Source organism: Gorilla gorilla, chromosome 6 (assembly GCF_029281585.2).
Source record: "Gorilla gorilla gorilla isolate KB3781 chromosome 6, NHGRI_mGorGor1-v2.1_pri, whole genome shotgun sequence".
In the NCBI taxonomy this organism is placed as follows: Eukaryota; Metazoa; Chordata; class Mammalia; order Primates; family Hominidae; genus Gorilla; species Gorilla gorilla.
Genome location: NC_073230.2, coordinates 134,068,667 through 134,080,956, shown reverse-complemented (window position 1 = coordinate 134,080,956; position 12,290 = coordinate 134,068,667). Strand labels below are relative to the sequence as shown.

At 34.5% G+C, this 12,290-nt stretch overlaps 1 long non-coding RNA gene across 3 annotated transcripts in view; it reads right to left on the bottom strand.

Annotated features, from left to right (window-relative positions):
- LOC101124486 (uncharacterized) overlaps positions 1 to 12,290 on the bottom strand; it is a 248,938-nt gene that overhangs the window by 125,673 nt on the left and 110,975 nt on the right. The gene's annotated exons all lie outside the window — the stretch shown is intronic.

The window sequence follows — 12,290 nt, the reverse complement described above, 5'->3', positions numbered from 1 at the left end:
TAAAAATTCTGAAATTATTTCAATTCATATATGGATAAAGGTGATCTTGCCTACTAGAAAATTAGATCCTCTCTGGAGGAAGAAAACATCATCTCTAGCCTCTATAACTTTTCACCAGATAGGAGCTTTAAAATAACTGATCATGTTAAAGAAATAGATAAGAAAATGGAAAATTTTACTCAGAAACAAACTAATTAAAATAACCCATTGGAAATTTTAGAAAATAAAAAATGCAATAAATCAAATTATAAATTTAATAGCTATGTTTCATTAATGATCAGACACTACAAAAAAGATTATTAACTAGGAAACAGAAAGTAGAAAAATAGATTGAAACGTAAAGTTAGAAAAATAATTTTAAAATATATAAAGAAAATGAGTTTCATAATTGAAAATATCTAATGCATAAAATTGGAGTTCAGAAAGGAACAGAAATAAACAATATTTGAAAATATATTGGGCAGATAAAACCATACAACAACATCAAACCTGTAAAAGATATCAAAAAATCTTTACGATCAAAGAGAATAAAGAAAAAACACACATAGACACGTTGGCTGTACACTTGCTGAAAAAGAAAGAAAAACTTGAAAGAAGGTAGAGGGGCAAAAAGGATGTTACTTTAACAGGAATGACAGACAATAAGACTGAGAACTCACTTGAGCTGACATAATGTAAGTTGGAAGATGATAAAACGACAGCTTTAAAGTACTGGGGGAAGAAAAGCCAATCTTAACTCCTACAGCCAGTAAAAAAAATACCCTTAAAATTACGGTCAGATGAGGAAATTTCCAGAGAAATATCTGAGAAAAGTCATTTCAAGGAACACTGTAATAAAAGATATAATAAGGTAGTTCAGGAAGTAGAAGTACAGTAATGTAAAAGGGTGAATACCTTTGGAAAGTTTGGAATAGAAATGAGGATGAATCTAAATGAATATTCACCGTTCTGAATAACGTCTTGTGGAGTTTGAAGTATGTTTCTGTGTATAAATAAATAAATAAACAAATAAATATATAATAATATAATAAAACATAATAAATATATAAACGTGTGTATGTGTGTGTAGATTTGCATATATGTATACGTTTATATTTGTATGTGTATATGTATATAATTAAAATATATGAAAACTATAGCATGAAGCTCAGGACTTAGACAAATAGAATTAAAATATAACGTTATTATATTGTCCAGAAAGTGGTAAAAATATAAATGAAAAGTGAACTGTGGGCCGGGCATGGTGGCTAATGCCTGCAATCCTAGTACTTTGGGAGGCTGAGGTGAGTGGGTCACCTGAGGTCAGGAGACCGAGACCAGCCTGGCCAGCATGGTAAAACCCGGTCTCTACTAACAATACAAAAATTAGCCGGGCAATGTGGTGGGTGCCTGTAGTCCTAGCTACTCGGGAGGCTGAGGCAGGAGAAGCTCTTGAACCCGGGAGACAGACGTTGCAGTGAGCCAAGATCACGCCACTGTACCCCAGCCTGGGCAACAGAATGAGACTCCGTCTCAAAAAAAAAAAAAAAAAAAGAAAAAGAAAAAGAAAAAAAAAGTGAACTGTGGAAACTTCTAAGAATAAGTATAATAAATATATGTGTATAATTTAAAGCTAATAGAAGAATAAAGGAATCCTTAGAAATTATGTGAGTTATTCTAAAAGAAAATAAGAAAGAAGAAAATAAATGAACAAAACCAAACCAAATAGAAAAATAGGGGAATGCTCACTTTGGCAGTATACATACTAAAAGAAAAACTGGAAATGAGGCAATATTACATAACCCACAAACATTAAAAAATAATATAAACTTTACATCAGTAAGCTTGAAAATGTAAAGAAATTGGAAAAATTCTTTTAAAAACTCAATTCCAAAATCTCAATAGGCCTTTATCTGATAAAGTAAACAAACTCATAATTTAAAACTTAAAAAATAACCAATAGGCAGGGAGTGGTGGCCCATGCCTGTAATCCCAGTACTCTGGGAGGCCGAGACGGGTGGAGGTCAGGAGTTTGAGAACAGCCTGGCCAACATGGTGAAACCCCATTTCCAATAAAAATACAAAAATTGGCCGGGCGTGGTGGCACATGCATGTAGTCCCAGCTTCTTGGGAGGCTGAGGCAGGAGAATCGCTTGAAGCTGAGAGGCAGAGGTTGCAGTGAGCCAAGATCATGCCACTGCACTCCAGCCTGGGTGAAAAAGAGTGAGACTCCATCTCAAAAAAAAAAAAAAAAAAACAGTTCTTCATGAAACACAATTTATGGATTTCCACAATCACCATATCAATTAAATATTATAATGGATACTCTTTCCAGTGAAAGCAACAAAAATTTAAATATATTTCTCAATTCTAATGTCTTACTATGTTGGATTTTTATGTATGCAATTATGTAATCTGGAAATAATGACAGATTTTTCTTCTCCATTTCTAGTAAGTGTAATTTTCGGCACATTCCACTGGCTTCCGGTATCATGTGGGGCTTGTTTCTAAAATTAATCCTTTTATCAGACTTTTTAAAATGTTTTAAATTTTCCGACTTTTATCTTAGATTCAGAAGGTGCACGCACAGGTTTGTTGGAAAGGTATATTGCATGATGCTGAGGTTTGGGGAATGACTGAACCTGTCACCCAGGTAATGAGCACAGTACCCAGTAAGTAGCTTCTCAGCCCTTTCCCTTCTATCTCTATTCCCCCTCTAGTAGTCCCCAGCGTCTATTATTCCCATTTTTATTTCCATGAGTACCAGTGTTTAGCTCCCACCATTTTTTTTTTTTTTTTTTTTTTGAGACAGTCTTGCTCCGTCACCCAGGCTGGAGTGCAGTGGTGCAATCTCAGCTCACTGCAAGCTCCACCTTCCGGGTTCATGCCATTCTCCTGCCACAGCCTCCCGAGTAGCTGGGACTACAGGCACCCGCCACCACACCCGGCTATTTTTTGTATTTTTAGTAGAGACAGGGTTTCACCGTGTTAGCCAGGATGGTCTCTATCTCCTGACCTCTTAATCCACCCGCCTTGGCCTCCCAAAGTGCTGGGATTACAGGTGTGAGCCACCACACCCAGTCTAGCTCCCACTTATTAGTGACAACATGGTACATTTGGTTTTATGTGTCTGCATTAGTTCACTTAGGATAATGGCCTCTAGCTGCACCCACATTCCTGCAAAGGACATGATTTTGTCATATGGCTGCACAGTATTCCATGGTGTATATGAACCACATTTTCTTTATTCAGTGCACCATAGATGGGTACCTGGGTTGATTCCATATTTTTGATATCGTGACTTGTGATGAACATATGGATGCATGTGTCCTTTTGGTAGGGTGATTTATTTACCTTTGGGGATTTATGCAGTAATGGGATTGTTGGGTTGAATGGTAGTTCAACCTTTAGTTCTTTGAGAAATCTTCAAAAACAGTGGCTGAAGTAACTTAACTTACATGCCCACCAACACTGTCTTCTTTTCTCCACAGTCTCACCAACATCTGCTATTTTTTGGCCTTTTAAACAAATCCATTCTGACTGCCATGAGATGGTATCTCATTTTGATTTTGATTTTGATTTATCTGATGGTTAATGATGATGAACATTTTTTCATGTTTGTTGGCACTTGTATGTCCCCTTATGAGAAACGTCTGTTCATGTCCTTTGCTCACTTTTTAATGGGGTTACTTGCTTATTGTTCATTGATTTGTTGAAGTTCCTTATAGATTCTAGATATTAAACCTTTGTTGGATGCATAGTTTGAGAATACATCTGTTAACTTCCTTGATAGTTTCTCTTGCAATGCAGAATCTCTTTAGTTTAATTGGGTCTCACTTATCAATTTTTATTTTTATTACAATTGCTTTTGGAGACTTAGCCATAAATTTTTTTTTTACCTTTTATTTTAAGTTCAAGGATACATGCACAGGTTTATTACATAGGTAAACCTGTGTCAAGGGGTTTGTTGTACAGATTATTTCATCACACAGGTATTAAGCCTTGCACCCATTAGTTATTTCTCCTGGTCCTCTCTCTGCTCCCAACCTCCACCCTCCAAAAGGCCCCAGTATGTGTTGTTCCCCTCTATGTGTTAATATGTTCTCATCATTTACCTGCCACTTATAAGTGAGAAAATGTGGTATTTGGTTTTCCATTTCCTGTTAGTTTTCTAAAGATAATGGCCTCCAGCTCCATCCATGCCCCTGCAAAGGACATGATCCTGTTCTTTTTCTGACTTAGTCATAAATTCTTTGCCAAGGCCAATACTGAGAAGGGCATTTTCTAGGTTTTCTTCTAGGATTTTTATAGTTTGATGTCTTACATTTAAGTCTCTAATCCACCTCTAGGTAATTTTTGTATATAGTAATAAGTAGGCATCCAGTTTCATTCTTTTAATGTTAATCACAGAGAGTCTTAAGTGAGGCTGCTCAGAAAACATGTGTCTCCTGAAGTTAGGTGGGGCATGACTGACTGGAAAATCTAATGAGCAGAGACACCAGACAGCTGTGCCAGTGGTGCAAAATGAGCAAAAGAGAGGTTACTGCCATGCTAGGCATTACTTACATCCTGTGCTTGCTTGTGGTAAAAAAAGGCATGAGTATTTCCAATGGACTTGTAGTGGAACATGCGAGAGAAAACTCAACAGAAGCCATTGTAGATGCTCTATAGGGAAAATAATGATAATAAATACTTACACCATGGTTCTATGGGATGGATAGATGGATAGATCAGATGATCTGATAGGTATTTAGATAGAAAGTTTCCTCTCAGCATATCAATGAAATTAGTTCTACTTACTATCATCCCCATTTTCAGATAGAGAAAATGAAGCAAGGGATATTAAATAACTTGTGCAAGGTCACACAACTAGTAAGCAGTAGAATCAGGATTTGAACTCCAGCACCCCAGTTCAGTTATCTTAAACACCACGCTATGCTGGATACACAGAGAAAGTTTAAGTAAAGCAGACCACCAGAAAACCAGGAAGTGGGTAGTAGGAAGGTAGAAGGCCTGGCAGAGAAAATTGCATTACCTGCATCACGAGAATCTATGAAAGTGCACATGAGAGGAAGAGCTTTAAACATCTACTAGGCTCTGAAACAGAAAGCTAACTCAGCCAAAGAGTCATTTCCCACCCCCCCCCCATTTTTATCCCTTCTGTCATTTCCAGTTTGACCCTAGAGGATCTTGGAATAAAATATTAGCCTCTTTAGCTTTTCTTTATTCACCCACATGCTTTGAAAAAAAAAAAAACAGGATTAGTTTTTAAAACAGCTTAACTCATATTTGTCAGATTATTCTCTTATTCTAAGAAGGATTCGCATTACTACTTGCAGTTTATCATAATTTGCAAATTTCTAGACTCTCTGGGTGTGTGCCCTCAGTCACAAAAAGGATTATATTTGGAAACTCAGGATGAATGAGAGAGACCATGAATTTGTGGTTCTGTTTTCCTCCTCACAGTTTTTTCTCTACCAGACAAATTAAATAAACAATCTGAGTTTCAATTCTAAAAATAAAAAGCACGCATTTACAGTTGCCCAAATATGTTTTCATTTTCACACATAAAAAGAAATACTATAAGGATTTAATTATAACAAGACTTTGACATTTGTGGCATAAGTATGATAGGTTAGTTAATGTTCGTATATCTTCTCTACACAAAGAAATAAACTAGGACCCAACAGGCCAGCCTGAATGCTGTCCAGCAGCTGTCATGCTGCAAATTTGTCATATGGATTTCATAATAGTAGAAATTAGCTGGCAACTCTTCAACCCATCAGGCGAAAATGCTGCCATTCCTTTTAGAATTTTGTAGTACAGAAGAGAAATACTGGGGAAATTAATGCAGTCTTATGGAGGTGATAATTGTTAAAGAAAATAAAAGGATTAATAGCAGCCTGTAGTGTGAAATGTGCAATTTACTGCAAGAATCCATGAATGAGGACCTAAAACACTACTTTCAAAGGGATAATACTGAAGGCACTCAACAGCTGCCTTCACTTCATTCTACAGATATTTTAAACTTCAAAGTTTGGCTAGTACAAGTGTTAGGCAGACAAAGACTGGCAGGATCATGTTGGAAAATGATGCACAATAAGGTAGTTACTAAAATTAAGAGCAATGACATTAACCAACAAGGGTTTTTCCAAAGGAAGCATTTTCCAAATTTTTCTTGGGATGTCAGCCAAAATATCATGTTACCTGAAATCTTCTAACTCTGAATATTAACTATTTAATCTAAAATTTCTCACAGAAAGAGAATATTTTTAAAAGATGCATTTTCATCTTTTTCCTGCCTCTGAGAATAGCTCTAAAAGGAGATAATAAACCCTATTTAAAATACAATTTGTTCCTCTAACATTTGGGGTTTAATAGATAAATTCTATTTATGGATTGATAAAATAGAAACAAAGCAATGGAACTCATCTGTCAATACCTAGCTCTCTTGTTCTCTCTTGCTTTTATATACCATAATGAACAGTGACTTCAGCCTGGAACACTCTTTGATTTGAATCTCAGTTTAGACATTCCTTTCTCTAGAAATAGTTTCTTGATTCTTCCAAACATTAGAAATTTATGAGATAATTTTTGGCTGTTATTTTGTTTTTATTTGTCCATAAAATAAATTGGGACTACTGTTGCCCCAATTATTTTTTAACTTTTAAGTTCAGGAGTACATGTGCAGGTCTGTTACATAGGTAAACATGTGTCATGGGGGTCTGTTCTGCAGATTATTTCATCACCGAGGTATTAAACCTAGTGCCCACTAGTTATTTTTCATGATCCTCCCCTCCTCCCACCTTCCACCCTCCAATAGGCCCCCTTGTGTCCAGGAGTTCTTACCATTTAGCTCCCATTTATAAGTGAGAATATGAAGTATTTGGTTTTCTGTTCCTGCATTAGTTTGCTAAGGATAGAATTTTTTATGCTTCCAAAAATGTAGGATTTGTGTAATAATATATTAGAAGAACATAAATGTTTAATATTCTTAATGTGCTTTCATAATATCCTATATTTCTTCCCTCATAGTACTTAGCACACACTGTATTGGATGCATTTATTTAATTTTTCCCTTTTCTAATCTTATAAATGCTGAGAAAGCAAAGAACACTGATATACAGTAAGCTCTCCATAAATACATGGAATGAAATGATAGATAAATTCGAATTGAGTATTTATAAAAATTCACATAGTAAAGTTCTGACTCAGAATAAAATTAAGATTTTGGACAGCATTATAAAAATAAAAGCCAACCAAAGCACCAAAAATCAGAGAAAGATGGCTTACAGAAATAAAGCATTTAGAAGATACTTTTAAAATGTGGAAAATAGCAATGAATGTTAACAGTAGACGAAGAACATTCAGAAAGCAAAGTCATAAGCAATATGCAAACTGTGCTAGTTATTTTGTCATAATTTTTTAAAATATTAAATGAAGCCATTCATGTTGTAAAGGAAGTCAAAAACAGAAATACAGGAATCCAGAACAAGGATAGTGAGTGAAACAACAGAAGAAATAAAATGTGATCTGTTAGAACTTGGGACAGAAGTAGAAAGAAAGAAAAAAAATGCAAAAATGAAGACAAAATTTGAAGGAACGCAAAGGAGAGCAGAAATATATAAAAAGATATAGTAGGGGGCACAGAGTGTAAAAGTTTAAGTGTCAAGCGTGAAGAATGGAGATGAAGACACAAATAGGAACTGTAATAAATATAGAAGACAGGCAAAATAATAACGGGAGTCTTGAACAAATGAATAAATATTTATATAATTCTAGAAAAATTTTATTAAGTACACATACTAGAAGAACACACTGTCAGCTAGAGAAGTGACCCAGAATGATTAATACTGAGCTACAATCTAGTCAAGTTATTAGACTTTAACAACACAGAAACAAATAGGAGGAAAAAATAATGTAGGATTCAAATTTCTCTGCAGCTATAGAAAATACCAGAATAGTATTGAGCAATATCTAAAAGATAATTAAAAGAGAAAGCATAAGCTCAGGCTTTATTAAAACCAGGATATAAAGTATGAAGCCACATTTTGTAGGACAAGCTGCCCTACAAATGTAATGTACTATAATTCTAGAAATATTGTCTCTACGAACTTTCTTGAGGATCTACGTAGGGAACTGCCAAAGAAATCATGAAAAAAAAAAGTCAGTGAGACAGAAATAACCTAATTACAGAAATTCATCTAAAATAAAAATGGAAATTAAAGTGGTTTGAACCACACAATTTCAATTTCCATTGTTTCTTCTTTCCTCCTGTGCATTTTCATCTGGAGTTTTTTTTCTGCTTGAAGACCCTTTAGTGTTTCCTTTAGTGCTGTGTTACTGATTACAAATGTTCAGTTATTGTTCATCCCAAAATTTATATATTTCATTTTCATTCTCAATGAAATTTTTCACTCAATAAAGGATTTTGATTGGCATTCTTTTCCTGGCAAGAAGTTACTTGCCAGTGATCATTGCTGCTTTTAAGTTCATCTGTCTTCTTTAAATTCAGCTGCTTTTAACATTTTCCTGTATTTCTCTTAAATTTGCATTACCTCTCTTCTCTCTCTAAATAATTCCACTTACATATCTTAAACTCTTATTTTCTGTTTTGAAGTGTCCATGCTCATTCTGGGTATCTTCTTCTAACCAGTGTATTATTAATAGTTAATAAATGCTACTCTCAACAGTACCTAATGTGCTGCTAAACTTTTATCATTTCCAAATTTGACTATGATACATTAGTCCTAAAATTTCAATATTTTATAGTTTTCAGTTCTCTGCCAGATTTTCTAGTTTATATTATGTGTCCTTTAGCAGAGTAAAATTGTTATTTTAGGGGTTTTGATAGATCCAGTATCTGGAGCCCTGTGAATCTTTTCTGATGCTTGTTTCTGCTAGATTTTGTTCAGTTAGTCTTTCCCCTTTATATGCCTGGATATCTTGGATACTCTTATGTTCCAGACCTTGTATTTGCAAAACTGGCTGCATAAATAATTTTACTTGACCTAAGATGGAGTCACTTTCCTCTAGAGATGATCTATCTTTTGTTTCTGCTGGAGCAATATAAACATGGGATTTCCTTTATCTACTTTCAGAAACTGAAATGTCCCAAAGCTGACTCGAGAGTTTGCAAGGGTGTTTATCTATCCAGTTGACCTTTACTTTTGGGTTGCAGCTTCTTGGAAGCCCTCCTCAAAGCTACAGCCAAACTCCCCTTGCGTGCAGATTTCTGCTCTAGTGATCTGTAATAGAATTAGAGTTGGATTCTTTTCTGATGCACTTCACAACTAATAACTACAAGCAGAGATTCAATTAGAAAAATAAAGAAGCTATTGAAGTACTGAAGGAAACTACGGAGAACTTTTATATAAACTTAGAGTGGAAAAAGATGATCTAACCATGACTTGAGATTCAGAACTCTCACAGAAAAGACTGATAATTTTCACCACATAGGAATTTGCCCAACTCATAAGTATTTGAGGGTACAAACCCATGGCTAGGCTCAACTTTTTAAAAGTCTTATCTGAGATTCTTCATCGAACACAGTTCTGTCAAAGCCAATTTAAAAAGCCTAAGTGAAAAATAACTATTCTTGCTGCACTTCATGCAAATAATCAGGCCAAGTACAGTAAGAATAAGTTTATTTTATAAATAAATCAGTTCTATTATGAAAAAAAAATTTCACCACATAAGAAACTTTAAGAAAAACCTTTTTGCACATCAAGAAATACCATAAATAAATTCAAAGAGCAACCCAGAAAAAATATTTATGATTCTGTCACAGACAAACATGGACTCTTGTTAGAATATATAAATCTCTAAAAATAAGAAAAAATGAAAAATGGGCAAAGGTTATGGAAATTAAAAAAATGCAAGCAGTCTTTAAACATAAACAGATGCTCTAACTAATAATGAAAAAACAGGAATTAAGCCTACTCTGAGGTGCCATTTTATCTTACCACACTGGCAAAAACTGAAAAGTTCAAGAAAACACTCCATCAGTGAGGCTATGGGAAAACAGGTATCCTCATATATTGATGATTGGAATAGACACTGGTGCAATTCTAATGAACAAAAATTTGTCAGTAACTATCAAAATTGCAGAAATATTTCACACAACAATCCAACATATGACATATTTCTCACATATACTTGCATAGGTGAAAAATGATATATAGGTTGAGTATCTTGAATAAAAAAAAATCTGAAATGGTTAAAATCCTACATTTTTTGAATGCCTATGTGGAGACTGAAAGTTTGCTGTTGTCTGTTGTTGCTGTTATTCTACAGCAAGTGTTCTGATGATGCTACTGCACTGCTTTGTTACCCTGAACACATCATTTTTTCACTATATGAAGGCTATGTCACATATTTTACTGTTATGTACTTATGTGGGAATAAGAGTAAAACAATGATTACTTATTGGCAGCATATAAATTCAGAGTCAGGAATGATGGCAACCACAGATTGTTCATAAATGTGGCTGAGACAGTGACATCTTTGCTTTCTCATGGTTCAGGATACACAAACTTTGTTTCATGAACAAAATTATTTAAAATGTTGTATAAGATTACCTTCAGGCTGTGTATAGAAGGTGTATATGAAACATAAATGAATTCGTGTATAGACTTGGGTTCCTCAAGATATTTCATTAGGCATATGCAAATTTCCAAAATACAAAATACAAAACACTTCTGGTTCCAAGCATTTCAGATAAGGTATACTCAACCTGTGTATGCACAAGCTTATTCATTGCAGTATATTGTCTAATAGCAAAAGTTTACATTTGTAATATTGAAATATGCACCTGTATGAGACAGATCAAGTAAATTATGGTTACTTTATGTGAACTCGGATCATTGTTTTTACTATCATAGATATACCACAAGCCTAACATTTTTATTTATATATATATAGCATATAAAATTAAATGCTTAGTAACAATATACACTAAAATTAAAACACTAGCATAAATTAACACAAACTCTATAAGTAAGAAAACAAAAACTTTTGGAAGAACTCCACTTTGACTTTGTGTATTTCTGTACAAACAGGAAGAAAAAAGGGCTTTGTCAAGAAAAGGAGAGAATGAGAAAGAGGTTCTATTGGAATATATCATCCAATAATGTGTGTTAGGAGAGCATATGAGTGGTGTGGTGTATTTTATAAGCCTTTCAATAATAGAAAATAATTGTATTCCTTTCAGAATTAAATGACAAATTTGGTGGAAATAAAATTCTTAGATCAAAATATTTTTCCTTCAAACTTCCAAAGAAAAGGCCTCTGCTACACCCAAGACTAGACCAGGTTATATACATATACTTACACACACACACACACACACACACACACACACTCACAAACACGCCCCTTGCATTTCACCTTTTGTTTCAATATCATATATATAATTATTTCACTATGGACTGTCTTCTCCCCCATCCTGCAAATTCCATGATAATAAAGACTGTGCCTATTTTATTTGCCTCTTTTTCATGTAGGTCTGTGTCAGATACAGATGAAGTGAACAGTGAATGAATAAATTAGCAAATGGACAAATTCAAAGAAATCCACAAAAAGCCTATGTGTTTTTCTTTATTTTCTTCTGCTATTTATAATTAAAGCAAAAGTATCTAAGGAAAGGTACATTTTGCTCTGTAGTGAATACGCTATATAGTTTAAGCATATGCTTAAAGGATTTTTTAATCCTATTTTGAATTTAGCACAAATCTGGGTATTCATGAAGTGTTTCACAGTCTGTTTTTTGTTTGATTTTGGTGTTTTGTTGTTGTTGTTGTTGTTGCTGTTTTTGAGACAAGGTCTTGCCATGTCACCCAAGCTGGAGTGCAGTGACACAATCATGGCTCACTGCAGCCTCGACCCCCTGGACTCAGGAGATCCTCCTCCCTTAGCCTCCCAAGTAGCTGGGACCACAGGCGGACATCACTATGCCCAGCTAATTACCCTGTCTCTACAGTCTGTATTATAGAACTTTTTTAAAAATTTGGAATAATTTGGATTCCAAGTGTAATTATGTCCATTATCAATGCAAGATATTGGGCAAAAGTGTAAATAACAATAATAGCTAACACAAAGTGCTCCGTTTTGTGTCAGATACCTTTCCAGGAGCTTTATTAAAAATACAAATTAATTCCAAATTAATTCTTTGATGTAAATTTTATATCGATGAGGCATCTGAAACAAGCAGAGATTAAGAAAGTTGTCCAAAGGAAGGAAGCCATGTGGGAGAGAAGAGACTCTTTTTTTTTTCAGTGTTCAGTTTCCTTTAATGACCCCCGTCTCCCTGA